The following is a 20,436-nucleotide window of genomic DNA, read 5'->3' on the forward strand; positions in this document are numbered from 1 at the left end:
AGTTCCAGCACCCACATAGCATAGCACAGCTGTCTGTAACTCCAGTTCCAGGGGACCTAACACCGTCACTGAGACATACATGAAGGCAAAAACACCAATGCACATAAAATAAAAATAATTGTTTTTTAAAAAAAGAAGTCACATTAATTTCTGTAAAAATGCCTCACCACTGAGTAAAAAAGAACTAGTCTTTGTGGCTTCATACACTCAAAGTCTGTCATCAGGACTCTACTCTTGCTAGGAGGCTTCATCTTAGAGCCCTGCACATGACTTTTCCACATGTGGACTGATCACGGAGGAAGGGGCAAATTCCAGAGCATTTGATCGGTTTCACCTACTGACGGGGTTTACACACTGTTTTATGGTGGGTCAATCATTTTGCAAGTGTTAAAAGACCTATGTGCCAGGAAGGAAATATGTTCATTCCCAGTTCTCTTCCTCCCTCCCCTTCCCTTCTGTCTAGCCCAGGGAAAGAAGACTTGAGGTAAGTGGCTGGTAGGCTTGAGCAGAGGAGTAGGAAGCCGATGCCTAACTGGAAGGACATTTTCTGAAGCTCAATCCTGTTTTACCCTGTTAGGCTGCAAGGCCGAGGTGTCTGTGTCTGTCTGTCTGTCTGTCTGTCTGTCTCTCTCTCTCTCTCTCTCTCACACACACACACACACACACGCACTCTGGTCTTCAAAATAAATGCACAAGTATACTACTGTTCTCATTTCACATCTGAATAAACAGAGGTCACCCAAAATTTAGTGTCTGGCTTAGAACTGCAAGCTGGTGTTATGTGGGGGACCAGAGTCAGGCTCCCTGTTACTCCTTCCTGTTACACATTAACAGTGGAAGTGGGGGGAATAAGCCATGGGAGGATCTTCCCACCTTTCCTCCAGGAAGTGCATCTGGTCTCCCAAAATCCTGTCTAGAGTTTGAAACGGAAGCATCCATCTTTTTCAATTTTATGTGTATCTGAATATAATGTATGTGCACCATGGGCATGCAGAAGCCTACAGAAGTCAAAAGAAGGTGTCAGATTGTCTGGCCCTGGAGTTAAATGCAGATGTGAGCAGCTGTGTATGTGTTATGAACCAAACCTAGGTCCTCTGGAAGCACAGTAAGTGCTCTTAACCAGTGAGACAGCCATCTCTCCAGCCACAAAACACTTGTCTTTAAAAGTAAATAAGATTAACCCCTAAAGAAAATGTCTGGGTGAAGCACAATTGATAAAAACTCAGAGACAGAAATTGGGGTTCAACCCAAAGACCAGCAAAGCAGCAAGCCACTGGCTCTTACCTTGACCACAGTCCGAAATGGCGATCATGCCTCCAGGAATCTCAGAATGAGCCTGAGCCTGAGAGCTGTTTTCTCCCATTTTATAATCCTCTCTAGGGCTGGGATTAAACATGTGCACCACTGGGATTAAAGGAATGCGCCGCCCAGTTTCTATGGCAACTAGTGTGGCTACTGGGATTAAAAGTCTGTGTTACCAGTGCCTGGTCTGTAAAGCTGACCAAAGGGGCTGTTTTACTCTCTGATCTTTAGGCAAGCTTTATTTATTAAAATACAAATGAAATGCCCCTACATCCGGGTGCTCACAAGAATGGTGTAGGAAGCAGATTATGGGATAGGATGTGACTTGGAGTCTGAGGCACAGGAGGAGTCCATATGCTGCCCATCTCTCTCTAAGATGTCTATGTTGGCATCTATCATCTAGTGATGGTTTATTCTAGTAACCACTTCAGTTCAGCCACTGCAGATGAAGGCTGGGCCTGATAATGGCATGATGCACAGGCTAAGCAGCTGGCTTCCCACATTCACATTTTGTCAGAACTCAGAGACCATTTGCTTTTATGTAATAGTGATTTTACATTTTTGCGTTTTGTCTCATCGGCTGCTCGCTGCTTACAATCTATATGGTGTGTGTATGTGTGTGTGTGTGCACGTGCGTATGTTTGCATGTGTATTTGGAGGGTGTTGTATGATTTTCTTGATCATTTTCTATCTTACATATTGTGCAAGGTTTCATGATGAAACCAGAGCTTGCTGTTTTGGTTAGTCTGGCTAGTCATTTTGCCTTGAAATTACGAGTTGCCATGTCCACCATACATGGGTTCTGTATCAGAAGATTCAAATTCTGGTCTTCGAGCTTGTGTGGCAAACTTCTCCCTAGTGAGCCACCTCCCTAGCCCCATCAATGATTTTTGTTTGATGATTTATTTTTATATGTATGGGTGTTTGCCTGCATGTATGTCTTTACCACTTGTATCTAGTGGTGGCACTGGATTGAATTCCTTGGAACTGGAGTTACAGATGGTTGTGAACCACCATGTGGGTGCTGGGAATTGAACCCAAGTTCCCTGGAAGAGCAGTCAGTGCTCTCCAGCATGGCCCTCCCGTCAGTTACTTTTACTAAGTAAAAGTCGGACATTAACTTTTGGAATTCTGTTAGCATGTTGGAATTCTGAAGCCACATTCCACACAGAGATAAGTATTTCTTTCTCTGTTGTCTGGAACTTTTCCCTGCACATATTTGGATATGAAATGTGGCTTACTAATGTTTAGATTCAACAGCTCTTGTGATGAAAGTGTTTCCTGATTTTCTTGTCTACTTTTCAACGTCAGCTGATTTATTTCTTGTCTACTTTTCAACGTCAGCTGATTTATTTTCAAATGGAAACAAAATTCCAAATCTCTTTCCACAGGGCATAGACAGAGCAGCCATCTTTGGACAGGGATTATCTGGGTTAGTGTTGATAATCTCAGAAGTCATTGTGAATAGCATACTTTTTTTTGTTTGTTTGTGTAACACAACACGCTACAGTACAGTTCGCGAGCCAGGCAAGGGGCTGGAAACTGAAACACGCACACAGAGACAGAGACACGGATCATCCTTGAAACAAGAACACCAAGAATGCCCCCTTGAATCAAGAATGCCAACTTTATTGTGTTTCAGGGCAGCTTATATAGGATCTCCCTGACCAATGGCCATGCCCTAATGCTCAGCTGCAAGCACACCAGAAACTACTCCCCTGCGTGTTCAGAGTAGCTGCAAGCACAGGAAAACACGTTGTTTGCAGAAAATTCAGGGTCTGGGGTTCACAGTCTCCAACAGTTTTGCTTTGTTTTTCTAGACAGGGTTTCTTAGTGTAGCTTTGGCTGTAGACCAGGCTGGCCTTGAAATCACAGAGATCCTCCTGCCTCTGCCTTCCTGAGTGCTGGGATTAAAGGTGTGTGCCACCACCACAGGACAGCATATTCTTTTTAATATGAAATTACATATTCTAACAAAAATTTAGGCCTAGGACTGGCTTTTAGAGTGAATGCACCATCATTTTAAAGACTGCTCATGTGATTATTTTCATTTTATCCACTGTATATATATATTGCTGCACACACGCGGACACACACATTACCGGGCACGTATTTTCCAGCAACGATGATACAAGGAGATGGAGTAAATCGTTTGCATCAGGACAGCTGACAGCAGGCACATGTGAGTTCGTGGTTTATTCTCCACTAAGCTGATTACCTAGTACAGATTTGATTTGACCTCAAAATCTGCCAAACAACAGAAGGCTGTCTCTACAGCCTGCTGTGTCGGGGAGAGAACAGGGATAATGTCCTCAAAGGATATTGCTTAAATGTGAGTCTCCAAGTAACCGACCCCTAGCGCTCATGGGTTTGCCTCTTTATTGGCTGGTTCTTCTCTTTCCTCCCTTAGAGGAGTGGCAGGGTGTGACTGAGGACTACACCCGATGCCTTCCTCTCTTCTCTCTGCACAAGTGCGCACAAATAAATGCACCAGGCAAATATTCACATGCTACATACATCCACAAATACACAAATAAATGAAAGGTTAAAAAAAGTTTATTGATTGGAAGTTTGAGGCTAGCCTGGACTACATCAGATTGAGGCTAGTCAAAGCCACAGTTAGACCTTGTTTCAGGAAAAAAAAATAAGTTCATTTACTTATTCAATAATTTTATTTTTAATGCCTGTATGTACCATCCTAAATGTCCAGGAACTATCAGTAATCATCAAAACAGCTAACCGAGGGGGAAGGCATTTTTATTTCATCAACAATAAGTTCTAAATGTTGTGTGAAGACTAGCAGGCTGGAGTTCACTCTAGAACAAGTCATGCTTTGTTTCTGTGAACAACTGAGTGAGCTGTGCTGGACAGAAAGGTGCATTCAACAAATATTTATAGCCATTATAAATCTGCCATATCAAAGGTCGATTCCATATTAACCCTGAGGCTACTAGGCAGGCCCTTCTCTTTGGCCCACTGTTTGAATGTGCATACTGTTTCTGAAGCAAATGAAATGATTAGCATGAGTCATTTTAGTTAACCTAAGAAATACTGGAATGACATCATATATTGCTCCAAATATTTTGAGACAGCTTTAGCCTGCATTATTTCTCAAATGGCTAAAAGGAAAGGGATAAAAAATAGCCAAGATTTCCTAACTGCCCTGCTTGGGAATTACTTTTAGCTAATTTGTCACTGCGTCATTTGGCAAATGGCAGACTATTTTCATTTCCATAAGTGTTACATGATAAGACATGCGATGAAGGATCATGTTATAAATCAATACTTTTACTCTTATTTTTATATTTTTTTTGGTTTTTCGAGACAGGGTTTCTCTGTGGTTTTGGAGACAGGGTTTCTCTGTGGTTTTGGAGCCTGTCCTGGAACTAGCTCTTGTAGACCAGGCTGGTCTCAAACTCACAGAGATCCGCCTGTCTCTGCCTCCCAAGTGCTGGGATTAAAGGCTCTTTTTGGTTTTTTTGAGACAGGGTTTCTCTGTGTAGCCCTGGCTGTCCTGGAAACTTACTTTGTAGGCCAAGCTGGCCTTGAACTCACAGAGATTTATCTGCCTCTGCCTCCTGAGTGCTGGGATTAAAAGTGTGAACTATCACACCCGGCTCAATAGTTTTATTCTTATGTATGCATTCATATCTGAATGTAGTATTTGTACATTATGTGTATACATACATATATATACACACATATGTACTCTTAGTATGTGTGTGCATGTGTGTAAGCATGACTATGTGCTTGGGATGAGAGACGTCAGCTTGTCAGTAGAGAAATAAAAAAGGTTTATTAAAAACAATTGGGCATGCTGAACAGTAGTGACGCACGCTGTGAGTTTGAGCCTAGCCTTGAACAAAGCCGAGTTCCAGAACAGCAAAGGCTGTTACACAGGGAAATCATGCCTTGAAAGCCCCTCTGCCAAAGAGAAAAAAAAAAAAAGACATTACAGGGAAACTGCCTGAATAGAAATATTAGTTACCAAAATGTTTTTAAAATCCTGTAATATTCATTCATATGCCTCAATGAATTATTAAATGACAAGACCCGGGGGCAAGTCATACAGCTACCATGGCTTACAGCTTTGAAAATATTTTGAGATGGTCACAACCATAAGGTAATTCCAGACAGAATCTATGCTTTCAGGTGCCAAAGTCATAGGTGTGCTAGTGCCATTATGGTAGATGATTTTGCTGATAAGTGATGTAAATACTACATCTTGATTAATCAAGATATATTTTCTTCCCAACCAAGTTCAGGGTCCACTAGAGGGCATGAACACCCTTGGGTTATGGAATGTACCCTCTATCTGTTAGCTCCCTGACAGAGACAGCCTTATTTGTCTCTACATTGCCAATTCTTTTTTAAAAATTTATTTCAAGTGCATTGGTGTTTTGTCTGCATGTATGCATGTGTGAGGGTGTCAGGGACCCTAGAACTGAAGTTACAGACAGTTCTGAGCCACCATGTGGGTGCTGGGAATTGAACCCGGATCCTCTGGAAGAGCAGCTAATGCTCTTAACCGCTGAGCCACCTCTCCAGGCCCCTACACTGCCAATTCTTGATACGTGTCTGGTATAGATAGATAGATTCATTCTCCAGTAACCATTGTCTGATTAAATAGAAAAACAAAAACAACAACAAAGTGGTGCTAACCAAATACTTGTGAGGACTGCAAAGATTCTGTTTCTTACCTCACCACATCTTCAGTAACTGTCAGGGAAATTGTATTTTGTGTTTCTTTCCTTCCTCCCCCTCCCCCGCCCTCTCCCCACTCTTTCTCTCTTCGAGACAGACAGGCTGAATGTAGCTATCCTGGAATTCACTCTGTAGATCAGGCTGGCCTCAGACTCAGAGATCCACCTGTCTTGCTTCCCAAGCGCTGGCATTAAAAGCATGCACCACTATGGCCGGCCACACTTTGTGCCTCTCTGTGGAAGAAGCTGGGACTCAAGAGACCAGGGAACAGATACGGAAGAGTGTAATTTGAACTCAGAACTGTTGGTCTCCAAAGCCTGTGCTTGTGCCACTCACAGCTCTAGGTTCAGATGCTAACACAGATGAAGGTATTTCAGACCCTGGCGTGTTTTGTCGTTTCTTCCTGCCCTCTTCCTCTTCACGCTGTGCTGGCAATCAACCTCAGGTTTTCATGAACAGTGGTAGACAAGAGATCATCTAGTGAGTTGCGCTCACTTAAGCAGAATCAATAAAATAGCATTTTATTTTATTTATTTTAAAAAGATTCTCTCACAGCTCAGTGAGTCTAGCTTCTATGGACACCTGGCCAGAGGGTTATTAGAAGCGTTCTTAGTCTAGTGCAAGATGCTTTGTTCTTACTGCTATAGAAAACCCAGGGAAGACATACCAAAGCGGTGTGCCAGGAAGCTGTTTTATTGGATATATTCAATAAGCCCCAGAGGACACAAGTTCAAAAATAGGTTGCTCCTCCTAGTACCCCAAGATTGGGGTTTTATACGTGAAAAATTTGAGTCCTCTTTCCACATAATTACATACCCTGCGCCTGGGTGCTTTAAACCACTAGACAGAGACGGCTAGAAAGAGAAAAGAGGCGGCAAAGGGAGGGCTCCAAGGGAGACATATGGTCAATCTTTATGCATGAGAGTACATGCCATATGCCTGGGCTGGACCTCGACCAGTTCACATGGCTGTTTCTTGAGGTTCTTTCTCCCAGTCCTCTAGGGCTTCTGTTTCCCCCTACCACACTATGACTAATAATTCCCTCCCACTAGGTGAGATGTACCACAATATAGGTGGAGGCAGTCCCAGGGACCAGTAGGAAGGGGTATACATGATGTATGTAAATGTATGCACATTCACGGAGGAAAGGAATGTCATGACTCAAGTGGATGTCAGACGAAAACATCAGGTGTTGGCTCTCACCTTCCACTTTGAGGGGCTCTTTGTCTGCCTCTGCCGTAGCCAGGCTAACCGGCCTATGAACTTCTTGGGGATTCTCTTGTCTGTCTCTTCCTCCCATCTTGCCTTGAAAGCACTGGGATTACAGAAGTGTGATACTACATCCAGCTTTAGTTTGTTTCTGGGGATCTGAACTCAGGTCATCATGCTCACGTGACAAGTGCTTTTATTACCCACCAAGCCATTTCCCCAGCCTCAGGCAAGCTACATTTTGTCTGATGTTTCACAAGTTTATTTATTCTGCTCAAAGGAGACTTTATTTTCTGTGCCGGTTTCTGGCTGGCATCCAGGAAGGTACTAGTTTCCCAAAATGCAGGGTCTTTTGTTACAGATGCCAACACTCAACAAAAGACTGCTCTGAATTTGACTTCCCTCCCAGCTTCCAACAATCCCCTCCACCTTCTCTCCTTTGTTTGCAAAAGTGCAAAGATATGCTGAAAACAAAACCTTTCCTTGGGCCTAGTCCCTCACCATGGGTGTCCCCTGCCTTCCTCTCAGGATGGTGGTCTGTAAACCCACGCATGGCTTTAGCTTTTGAAACTTGGCATCTCTCATCATCCTACTGAGAACTGTTCCCTATAAGGTCAGTGAAGCTGTTTGTCAAGTACACTGACCTTTTCATGGTTCCAATTTTCAAGATCTGCATACTTAATCCTGTTTTGGGAGCCACGTATTGAGGCTCACCATATCTGCTGCTTCTAGAATGGAGCACATTCTGCAACGTCCACCTTTCTGACCATTCCTTCTTTTTTCTGCTGGGAGTGTCCTTTCTTCCCCACCTCTGGGACTTCACAGTAACTACTCCCTAGACAACTCTGCTGTTTGTGTTCAGGATCAGCCTAGTATATTTCCTTGCTTCTAACAAGCCCCTGCCGCACTCTTCTGAGTGCTGGATCTGATACAGCTGATCTGAGGAGGGCGTCTCCCATCTAGTTCCTCCTGTGAACCCCAACGTTCATACCACAGTCATGCGGTTCTCTGACTTCTGATTCTTTCTGTTGCTCCAGTTTAAGGTACTGGCAAACTATAAATAGAAAGATTCTTAAACAAGACCTTTTCTAGTGAGCCTCATTAGTCATTGTATTCCACTTCTGTCCTTTCCACTCCCAAGGCTACTCAGGTTTTAGCTCCTTGTCTCTCAATTGTTTTTCTCTCACTCTGTTTCTATAGTTTTCCCCTCATTTGTATCACAGACATTCCAGGAAGGTAGTTCTCACATGGCACCTTGTCATGCAAAACCCTTTTGGTGGCTATTAAACAATACTTTAAGCTGGTCATGGTGGTGCATTCCTTTAATCCTAGCACGTGGGAGGCAAAGTGGGTCCCTGCAAGTTAAGAGGCCAGCCTGGTCTGAATAGCAAATTCTAGGTCAGTCAGGGCTACACAGAGAGACCTTGTCTCAAAACAAAACAATTACCTTATTTCTAATTGTATGTGTATGTGTGTGGGCATATACACATGAGTGCAGGTGCTCCTGGAGCCCAGAAGGCAGAGCTGGAGTTATAGGTGGCTGTGAGCTGCCCAACGTGTGTGCTGGGAACTGGACTCCAGTCCTCTTAACTTTGGATCCACCTCTCCAGTCTAGGCTTTTTACTATTAGTAGAATTTAGAAGTTCTCAAATGGAAAACAAGCCAAACATGATGGGATTGTATTTTCTACAGTTAGCTCAACAAACACCAACAGAAAAGGTACAGTAAACGGTATTAACCCTATTCATTACCAATGGTGGTTCTAAGAAATATATTACTTCATTTTTTAAAAATTATTTCTCAAACCACAAATATACCTAAGAAAATGGCAGTTTGATCTTTGCCAAATAGCACAAAGCAGTCTTTTTCAATTTTTAAATTACATGTATGAGTGAGACTGTGCATGTGTAGACAGATGCCTGTCTTGGCACACATGTGGAACAGGACAACCCATGGGAGTTGGTTCTCTTCTTCTACCATGGGAGTCTCAGGGACCAAACTCAGGCCATCAGACTTGTATCATGTTTACCACCAGAGCCAATTCACAAGCCTCCAAATTGTTTTTCTGTTTGTTACCATGTTGAATCACTTAGTTTCTATAGGTATGGGGTCCCATGTGCAGACTTTGGGGGAAGGACTCCATGAGTAGTTTTCAAACCTGGATGCACGTTAGAGTAGCTGAAGGATATTGAAGACCTATGATGCCTAGATTCTCCTATTAGGGGGCCTCTCAATAGGACTCAACAGGCGGAGCCAACATCCATTTAAAAAGTTGCATCATGGACACATTAGGTGTAGCCAGGGTTGAAAACTAACACAGTCCCTTTTGTGTATGTTCTTGTGGGTATGTGCAGGCCTCGGGGCAAAGGTCAACCTAGATGCCATTCTTCAGGAACATCCACCTTCGTCTTTTGAGACAGGATTTCTTAGTGGCCTGGAACTTGCCTGGAATTAGTTCTGACAGGCTGGCCATGGGAGCGCTGGGATCCTCCTGTCTCCTTCTTTCTGGCACACACTTTGACTCTTACATGGATTCAGGGGCCTGAACTCTAAACACTTTACATACTGGTCCATCTCCTCAGTTCTGAGAACTACGAGACTCATATCAAGTGTCTTTTTGTCTTTAAAGCAGTTTTTTTTTGGACTTTGTTCTTCCTTTCAATTATAATTTTCACTTTAATATATTTAGCAATTCCATTTTGTAAATGTACTTATTTTTGACTTAGCCTTTCTGTGCTATACTTCTTGCCACTAGGCTGAGCCTTTCTTGTGTGCTTATTCCTTGGTGCACATATTCTTACTAGACATTTACTATACTGAATTTAAAAATGTCCTCCAAATCATATGGCTTTTTCTTACTAAAATAACATACAGCTCAGACCCCTCATCATGCTAGCGATGCTCATTTGTAGGTAAAATGCTATGAAGCTTTCCTTCGGGGAAGCTGGAAGTATTCACAAGTGCTTAAAGGAACTATTTCCAAAGTGTTAGCTGAACTATTGTTCTTACATAAGAACGTGGTGGTGTGATTCTATCTATAAATGAGTTAATTATATCCTCAGAATGTGGTGTATTATAGGAAAAAGGCTATTTCTGTTTAAACTGAGTTCATGGATAAGTTCTTGAGTAAGATGGGAGTTGTTGAAAGCGATGGGAAAGGAAGCACTGTAATGGTTGTGGAAGACGTGGGGGAGTGGAAGCTATACAAGACATTCTTTGCTGGTCACTGTGCAGCTGCACATATATCTTCTATCATTTATGCAAAGAACTCAGAATACCATAGACAGCTTTACAAAGTGAGTTCCCACCCACTTTGAAACATCAGACTTCAAGTAACATGGTCATCCTCTTGTACCTGATATATCCAAAATAACTACCAAATGCCCTCCCAGAATGTTGTAAATTACCTTCAACATACTATTTAAACATCTTTATTCTTTTTTTGATTTTCGAGACAGGGTTTCTCCGTAGCTTTTGGTTCCTGTCCTGGAACTAGGTCTTGTAGACCAGGCTGGCCTCGAACTCACAGAGATCCGCCTGTCTCTGCCTCCCGAGTGCTGGGATTAAAGGCGTGCGCCACCACCGCCCGGCTAAACATCTTTATTCTTAATTATGTGTGTGTGTGTTTGTGTGCAAGCGAGTGTGGGTAGTGGAGGGCGCTCCCCCTGGAGCTGGAGTTGGTTGTGGCCCACTGAAGTGGCTGCTGGGAACTGAACTCCAGTTCTTTGAAAGAGCAGAAAGGGCTCTTAAATGCCGGCCCATTTCTCCAAACCCCATAGTGTATACACACACACACACACACACACACACACACACACACACACACACACACATATTTAAAAGCACGTGTGTGTAGACCAGGGTACAACTGGGGAGTTCTCTTCTTTCACTCCATGGGTACTGGGAACGGAACTCAGGTCGTTGAGCCTGGCACTTTTTACCCACCGAATCATCTCTTTGGTTGTCAACTACTTCTAAAGCAATTTACACTTTTAAAAGCTTGAGTATAAAAAAATGCTAGGTGAAGCAGAACATGATGGTGGCACACCTATTAAGTCCACCACTCGGGAGGCGGAGGAAGGAGGTTCAGGAGTTCAGGGCCACTCAGCTATTTAGTGGGGTTACAAGCCGACTGGGCTAAAATGACCCCCGTATCAAAAATAAATAAATAAATAAGCAAACAAATAAATAAATAAAATGCAAAGCAGAGCTTGTCATTCCAGTACTCTCGGGAAAGCTGAGGCAGGAAGATTATTAGGAGTTCCAGCTACAGCATGAGAGCCTGTCTCAAAATACTGAAACTCAAAAGTTTCAACCGCGTAAGAAAGCGAGAAGCAGCCTCCCAGTGGCAAGCAGCTCACTTCTGAGATGCAAGATTGGCGCTTGACTCAAAGCTCTGGCGATTCTGCCGCTGAGACGAGCCCGCGGCGGCCCCGCGTACCTGCCGCCCGCGTACCTCCCTAAGGCATCCCGCACCGGCATTCAGGGCACTCGCCACCGCCGAGCACGCGTCGCGGACCCGCGCGCGCCGCGGCCTCACAATCAGACGCACGCTGCTGACGTCAGCGGCCGCGGTCCGCCCCCTGAGCCGGGAAAGAGGCGGCCGTCTATTGGCTGGGCCTCCGGCGGCCTCGGGACCAATCACAGGACGGCGAGCAGCAAGGTTCAGTCCATGACGTTGTGCGGTCGCCGCGGGGTTTATTTAGCTCTAGGGTCCTGACCGCCGCCATTCGAAGTCCTCAGCGTCCGAGGCCGTCCCCAGTCCGCTCCGCCCCTGCCCCCGAGCCGCGGCCCCCGCCTCCGCGCCGCTTCTCCGCCCCTCTGGCCGCTGGGAGCCGCGCGCGGGCCCGCGGAGAACATGTCCTGACTGAGGCGGGAGGGCGGAGGCGGCAGCAGCGGGGTGGGCGGCGGCGCCGAGGGAGGCGGAGAGGGGCCGGGCTCGGCTCGTCGCCGCGGGCCGTGCGGGAGTCGCCGCCGCCGCCACCGCCACCGCCGCCGCGGCCGCCGGGCGCCGCGCGTCAGACGGGGAGGAGGAGCCGCGGCCGCCAGGTAACCGGGCAAGGGCGGGGGGCGCCGCGCCACAGGCCCCTCGCGGGGTATCCGCGGCCTGACGGGGCCTCGCGGGACCCAGGCTGCCGAGCCTCCGGGCGGCAGCGTTGCGGGAGAGCGCAACGCAGGCCGGGGACTGCCGGCTGCCGCGCGTCCATCTTGGGCTTCCCGGAGCGGGGACAGCCCCGGAGGATGAGGGCGAGTGGCCCGCCCGGGTTGTTTACCGACCTGAGTTGGCCGCGGTCGGCTGCCTGGCTGGCGCTGCCCTTCTGCCCGCCGCATTCCGGCAACTGGGATTCCTCCCGAGTCCGAGTGTGTGGGTCTCTTGTTCCACACATCAGTAGGCCGTAAACACCCGGATTCGTCGCTATAAGTTGGTGCTGGTCTCCAAACTTGTATTTTGGTCCCTTGTCCGCTTTCTCTCCGCCTCGTACAGTGGCCTCCCGTTGTTGCCATTTTTAAGCAAATCAGGGTGAGAGCTGAAGCTTCGGGTGGCGTTGGGCACCTGAACTCCGCTCCTGGTAACGATCCCTCAGTGCAACCATCTTATGTTTTTGTTGTTGTTGTTTTGTGTTTTGCTCAGATTTGGCCGGTCATTGCACAGACAAAAGAGCTGTAACGCTTGCTTTAAGCGCCGGGGACAGGCAGTTTAGGTTAAGCAGGAAGTTTGAACCCGCCCATTATCTTGGAGACACACTGGTGTTTTGAAACCACCTTATTTAGAATTTCGTACCTCAGCCCTCGATTTCCCCTTTCGGTTACCCCCGACTCACTGTTATTAGTGCCTCCTATTGCTCCCAGTGTTTGCTCTCACCATACGTTTGACCTGTGATGATGTTAATAAGCGTGATGTACAAGTGCTTGGAAGTGTTATATAATGGATGGCTCCTGTGCCCCGTGGTCTCTCCTTTAGTTGACTTTCTGTCAACTTTTGCAGCATCCATGGTACTCTTGTTGATCAAACGTGGTTCACTTGGTATTCGTAGAGAAGCCAGGGGAGACCGGAGGATCTTGGTTTGACAGGGGCCATTAGAAAGTCATCTGAACTAAACTTGGGAAAAGTAAAGCTGGATCCTGTTATTAGTTTTAATTAAACGCAGTAACTATAAAATATATTTAGAAGCCTGCTCTCTCGATTTTGGGGCTCTTAAAATAGTCTCATTTAATTTTGTACCTATTTTTAAATTGGTTTGTGAGGGGTTAAAACGTTTGTCATGAGACATTTTACTTTTTCTGGAAAGGTTGTTATTTGAATGCCTTGAGAGATTTTTACTTGTTGCTATTTTAACGCCATTTATTAGTGCTGTTGAGCGTTGGGACACCATTTTATTTACTCTTGAAATGTATTTGGGATAGTATGATGAACTCATTCTTGGTAGTGTATTTTAAGATAATGGCCTTGATCCAGATCAGTGTACTGCACATCGTTTTTAAAGTCCGAGGATTAAGCTGGGCATGGTGGTGCACTCAGGAGTCACAGCAGGTGGATCTCTGAGTTCTGGGCCAGCTTGGTCTACAGAGTGAGTTTCAAGACGGTCAGGACTACACAGAGAAAACCTGTCGCCCCAGAATAAAAATAAATAAATAAAGTCTGAGGATTAACATAAATCAGTTGTGCAACGTTTGAGGTTACTTGATTCATGTGTATTTGATACAGTGAGAGCCATTTCATGTATTTTATATTTATATTGATTTTATAAAGTTTAAACTTTAAATGTAGTTTCAAAAGTAGTAGGATGCTAACTTTTTTCTTTTTTTATGGTTTTTCGAGACAGGGTTTCTCTGTAGCTATGGAGGCAGTCCTGGAACTCGCTCTGTAGACCAGGCCGGCCTCGAACTCACAGAGATCCACCTGCCTCTGCCTCCTGAGTGCTGGGATTAAAGGCGTGCGCCACCACCGCCCGGCTAGGATGCTAATTTATGTAACTTGGTTCCGTTTTATTTGAGCATTGTGATGGCTTTCCCCTCTTCCTGAGAAATACCCTCTTGTTTGAACGCTTGTTCTCCCAGTTTGTGGTGGTTTATTTGGAATATCTGTGTTCTGCTTATGCCTTGGGTATTTTTTTTGTGTATTTAAACACACTCACCTCTTACCAGAATATATAAACCTACAGAAATGCGTGAAAAAATTCAAACTCCTTACAGTGTTCAAATTTCTCAGTAGTCTGATTTTGTTATATCCTTTAGTCTTATTTTTTTCTTTCCTATGTGAATCTTTGTCCAGCCAAACTTGTTTTTTCCTGTGAAGTCTCTCCTGTTGATCTTTATTTAACCCACCCTTTTTGTATTCATGGTTCTCACTGTGGGCCAGCTTAAGTGCTAAGAACTCTCTTGAAGCTGGCAGTGGTAGTACCTGCCTTTTATCCAGCACAGAGGCAGAGGCCAGCCTAGTCTACAAAGTGAGTTTCAGGACAGCCAGGGCTACAAAGAGAAACCCTGTCTTGAAAAACAAAATAACAACAACAAAAAGAACCCCCTTGAGAACTTGACCTGGAGGGATATATTTGCTCCTTTCTTGTGTAAAATTTTCTACTTTTTTTTTTTTTAGTCTGTATTTTTAAAGGTCAAATGAGTTTATCTATGGAGACAGTGTAGTTGGCCCTGAAAATATGGTCTAGTAAAGTATTTCTTGTTATAGGGTATTCCAGGATATACAGTTTATATGCTTTCTACTATTGGAGTTTCTGGGATTTTTGGTGACTTATTAGACAAAATATTTGAAACTATGGTCATGTACTAAAAAAAAAATCTTTGGTCTGCATGCTTACATCACACTTTTTTTTCTTTTACGAGTACAAGTTGTTGGTATTTTTCCAGTGACTATGTTATATTATTCAAACAAAAATCTCTGGTTTCCTTCACTGAGTCTGAGGCAGATACTTGGCTTTGGATTTGGTACTAGTGACAAGAAGGGTAGTCATTCTGTATTTTTTTGCAGATGATTTCGGAAGGAGCAATAATCTGTAGTCTCAGTTTGCATTTCTAACCTCACATGCTAGTATGTGTATTTGATCAAAAGGCTAGTGACCCTGGGGAATATTGCTCAGAGCTAGAATGCTTACCTAACAGTACAGGACCCTAGGTTTGATTTCTAACACTATAAAAATAATAAAAAGATAGATAAGCTTTAGCTTCATTAAATACAAAGAGAAGTAGAAGGAAGTTAATTATATGTCCTAAACAAGAAAGCAAAGAAGTGGTTTATTTAAAGCAAAACAACAACAAAATCACAGCCATTATATAGTGTCTTCTGAATTCCAATTGCAAGTGTGTTATTACAGCTTAATGTAGCACTAAATAAGGACCCTTTCCTTCATCTATACAACAGGGATTTTGGCATACATCTAAAGAATACTGTCTCAAAATAATGAGCTTATAGTTGAGAATAATTAGATTTAAAGTTCAGTAAATTTCATCATATAGTAGGAGAAATGGATAGCTATATTTAAAAAAAATTAAGTTATTCTGATTCATCTAATATATTTTTTTTTTATTTTTCGAGACAGGGTTTCTCTGTAGCTTTGGAGCCTGTCATCTAATATTTTTATAGTTTAGCTCTTTTTTAGAAAAATTATTTATTTAGTTATTATATATACAATGTTTTGCCTGCATATATACCTGCAGGCCAGAAAAGTGTACCAGATCTCATTATGGGTGATTGTAAACCACTATGAGGTTGATGGGAATTGAACTCAGGACCCTGGAAGAGCAGCCAGTGTTCTTAATCTCTGAGCCATCTCTCCAGCCCTATAGTTTAGCTCTTAAATTTTTATTTATGGTCAGCCAGGTGGTGGTGGGCTCATGCCTTTAATCTTAGCACTTGGGAGGCAAAGGCAGGTGGATCTCTGTGAGTTTGAGGCCTGCCTAGTCAGCAGAGTGAATTTGAGGACAGTAAGGGCTACATATAGAAAAGCCTTGTGTCAAAAAAGAAAAAAAGTTTATAAATGATATGAAGTAAGGGATTCAACTTAATTATACTAGGAACGCTAGCTTGTCTAGTTTCAGTCTCGTTACTGGTATTTGTCTATGAAAGTGGTTTTTACAAATCCAAGTAGCCTATTGACTTGATGAGGTTACATTAATTCTTTGAACCAGGTTGTTGGTTCAATTATTTATCTCACTTGTATTTTTAGTTCTTTCTACTTATTTATTTATTTATTTATTTATTTTATTATTATTTTGGTTTTTTTAAGACAGGGTTTCTCTCTGTAGCCCTGGCTGTCCTGTAGACTAGGCTGGCCTTGAATTCAGAGATCCACTTGCCTTTGACTCCTAGTGCTGGGAATAAAGCCCACCTGTTTGTTTTTGTTTTCGTTTGAGAGGGTCTTAGTGTTTCACGGCAAGCCCAGAACTTGCTGTGTAGACCAGGCCAGCCTTGAACTCAAAGAAGTCTGTCTGCCTCTACCTCCTGACTGCTGAGATTAAAGTTGTGTACACTATGCCTGGCTCAGTGTATTTTGTAGATTTGTGTTTCTATATTCATGAACCCTTTTTCTTCTTTTTCTTCTTCTCTTCCTCTTCCTTTCTTCTTTGAGATGGTTCTCATGTAGCCCAGGTTGCCCTAAAATTTGGCAAGGTGGATTTCTGATCTGCCTCTTACCTTCCCATTGCTGGAATTACAGGAATGTGCCATCATGCCCAGTTTATACTGTGCTGGAGATGTAACCCATGTCCTGTTAATGTTAGATGAGCCCTATATCAATTAAGCTACATACCCAGCTCTGTAGTACCCAGCTGTTGAGAAGACAACATTTTACTACTTCATTTTTCTGAAATATCCTCATCTGTGGAAGGTTAGGATGAAAGAAACTTTGGTTTGTGGTGTTTTTTTTTTTTTGTATTTCTCACTTTTAAACCATACTTGTAAGTTGTAGAATAAATTGTTTTTTCTTTTCTTTAGAAAACAGGGTCTCATTGTGTAATCCAGGCTAGTTTGGTAAATACTTTTCAGGCTGACTAGAACTTGTGGGTAGTGATCTCCCTATCTTAGCTTTCTGAGCTTTGTTAGGCATATGCTACTACTCTCAACTATATTACGCTTTAAACATAATTTAATATTAATTTCTAAACCCAAACTGAATATTTATGTCACTATAGTCAACACCTAAAAATAATCTGTAAAATTGCAAGAACAGTTTTTTAAACATTTACTTTGAATTTGTTTATAATCTAGTAAACAGTTTATAGATCAGTGTAAGTCCCTGGACCATGATTTTCAGTAGGATTGTATTAATAATCTCCAAAATATGTATACATTTATTTCCTTCCTTCCCTCTCCCTCCTTCCCTCCTCCTCTCCCTTCTTCCCTCCCTCCCTCTCTCCCCCCCCTCCCTCCATCCCTTTAATTCTCACCCTAGACTAGCTTTTTGATCTATTTAACCATCCCAGCTCCTTATGCTGGGGATCCAGGGACTGGTACATACTAGGTAAGTGTGGTCTATCACTGAACTACACCTACAGTCTTTAAAAACTTATGCAAATTTTCAAACATACAGATAGAGAACAGAACAATGACTTCTCATGTGTTCGCAACCTCATGGCCTACATTGTTTTGTTTCTAGTTTTTCTATCTCATCCTTAGGGATTATTTGAAGATATATACTGTAAATATTTCAGTGCTGATTTCCTTCTTCCACTGGAACTATCCCAGTGACAGCAGGCTTGTGCCTCTGTGTCTACATCCTATAACTTGGCAATCATATCAGAAGCTTGATCACATTCTGTTTCTTTTACCATTTTATATTATTTGGTACATTTAATTCATGGTAGTATAGTTTGTGGGCATATGACAGCATTAGAGACAGGTTTTGATATTGCTCTGGGCTGTCATGTAGTAACAAATTAAATATTAGTTATGTTTTTTGTTTGCTTTTTTATTTTTTTGAAGATTTATTTATTTATTAAGTTTACAGTGGTATGCCTGTAGGCATGCATGCAGGCCAGAAGAGGGCACCAGATCTCATTACAGGTGGTTGTTGGGAATTGAACTCGGGACCTTTGGAAGAGCAGGCAGTTCTCTTAACCACTGAGCCATCTCTCCAGACCCTGCTTTTTGTTTTTTGAAACAGGGTCTTTTTGTGTAGCCCTGGCTGTCCTGGAAGTTACTCTGTAGATTAGGCTAGCTTTGAAATCACAGAGATCCAACTACCTCTGCCTTGCAAATGCAGGGTTAAAGGCGTGTGCTGCCATTGCCCCAGCTAGTTGAGTTTTAAAATTTGAGTGTTAACTCGGTGTATTACAGTGGAAACAGGGAAAATTTATTTTTTTCCATTATCTTTGGAAATAGGTCTTTGCAAAATTTATTAGTTTTCTAAAGTGAGTTTTATCCAGAAGAGCAGAGGCTTTTCTAATGAGTGTATTACCATACTGGAGAGCACATTATCTAGCTACCTGTTATTTTTACAAGTAAGAGGATTTGGACTCCAACAAATATGTTGGATATGCTTACTAATCACATAGGCAGTCAATACTTTTCTTTAAAGTGTGGTCATCTATAGGTTCTGTAATGTCTATATATGTCATTTAGTTAGGCTTTTTTTTTTACTTGATTGAATGAAAACAGAGGCTTTTAAAATTTTCATTAATATAGCATGTTTGTTTTTGTTGTTTTTTGAGACAGGCAGGGTCTTACTATGTAGTTCTGGCTGTCCTGGAACTCACAGAGATATGCCTGCCTTGGCCTCCTGAGTCTGATTCTTCTTTTCTTTTCTTTCTTTTTGTTTTCTTCTCCAATCTGGACTGTTAATAGATTAGTCTAAAGTCAAACTGCCTGTAGTGTGTCTACATACACACACACACACACACACACACACACACACACACACACACACACACACCGGTGCTAAATTTAGTGTATTTTTTTTTTAAAATAAATTTTAGGTTTTGCTTACTTCTTCAACTTTTTAGACATCTTTTTTCATAGTTCTCAATCTAAAAAGGAAATACTGTGAATAAAATGTGTCACCAAGTTTTTGTTTTTCAAAATGTTTTTTTAGGTGTTGCTGTTGATAGTCTCCACAAGAAACTCAGGCAAGTTAATAGTGTACAAGTTTCAGATAGTAGGAACATGCAACTGAGTGTGTATGCTTGGATATAGAAGGCCTGGATTCAAAATCTGCCTCTACCGCTTAGCAGTTTGTGATTAATTATTATTATTGTTATTATTTTATTTATTTATTTATTTATTTTTGTTTTTTTGAGATAGGGTTTCTCTGTGTAACAGCCATGGCTGTCTTGGAACTGACTCCGTAGGCCAGACTGGAGATCCACCTACTTCTGCCTCCTGAGTGCTGTGATTAAAAGGCGTGTGCCACCATCACCTGGCATGATTTTTTTTAAGGTAGTTAATGTGCCATGTCTTCAGTTTTTAAAATTGGACACAATAATAGTTCTGAGGAGTGATTGGTTAATATATGTAAAATGTTTCATAAAATGCTTAGTAAGGGTTATTAGCTATTACTGTTTACTTGTTAAACGGGGCTAACTGGCAGAATTGTGAAATAGACAAAGTTGGCCTAGCTGTTTACCCACTTCTAACGATTGGAACAAACAGTGCTTTCAGTCTGTTGTTCTTTTTGCACTTCCTGCATGATGCCCTTTGCTGTCTTTACAGTGAAAGAAAAAAAGCTTCATTCTGTTCTAACTACTTATCATACTATAGAAATCTTTTTTTTTTTTAATTTATTTTTAAAGACAGGGTTTCAGTGTGTAACAGCTCTGGCTGTTCTGGAACTCATTCTGTAGACCATGCTGGCCTCCAACTCACAGAGATCCACCTACCTCTGTCTCCTGAGCGCTAGGATATAAAGGCATGTGTCACTACTGCCTGGGTTTAGAGTACATTATCAAGCAACAAATTTCAAGTAATTTTTTTTTCTTTTTGAGATACAGTCTCATTATATAATCCCTGGTTGGCACTGATCTTACTATGTACACCAGACTGGCCTTGAACTCATGAAGGTCTGCCAGCTTCTGCCTGAGTGTTGGGTGTAAAAATATGTGCCACTACACCATATTTTTTTATTTTTTATTTTTAAAACAATTTTATTTTACATACCAATCCCAATTGTTACTTTTATGTTTCAAATGAATAACAGAAGTTGAATTGGTTTGAGAGATTGGTATTTTTGAACCAGATGGTAAAACTGAGTTGGCATTGCCTTGGAGTATTTC

General features: G+C 42.5%; 1 protein-coding gene across 2 annotated transcripts in view; it reads left to right on the plus strand.

Moving 5' to 3' along the window:
* Nucleotides 1-11,879: 11,879 nt before the first annotated feature.
* Nucleotides 11,880-20,436, plus strand: part of Zranb1 (zinc finger RANBP2-type containing 1) — a 57,629-nt gene continuing 49,072 nt past the window's right edge. The window contains exon 1 of one of the 2 annotated variants that reach the window (XM_075972559.1): nucleotides 11,880-12,264. The gene's annotated coding sequence lies outside the window, so the exon portion shown is untranslated. The remainder of the gene's footprint in view (nucleotides 12,265-20,436) is intronic. The other variant, XM_075972560.1, reaches the window with a different exon arrangement.

This window comes from Microtus pennsylvanicus, chromosome 5, assembly GCF_037038515.1.
Source record: "Microtus pennsylvanicus isolate mMicPen1 chromosome 5, mMicPen1.hap1, whole genome shotgun sequence".
In the NCBI taxonomy this organism is placed as follows: domain Eukaryota; kingdom Metazoa; phylum Chordata; class Mammalia; order Rodentia; family Cricetidae; genus Microtus; species Microtus pennsylvanicus.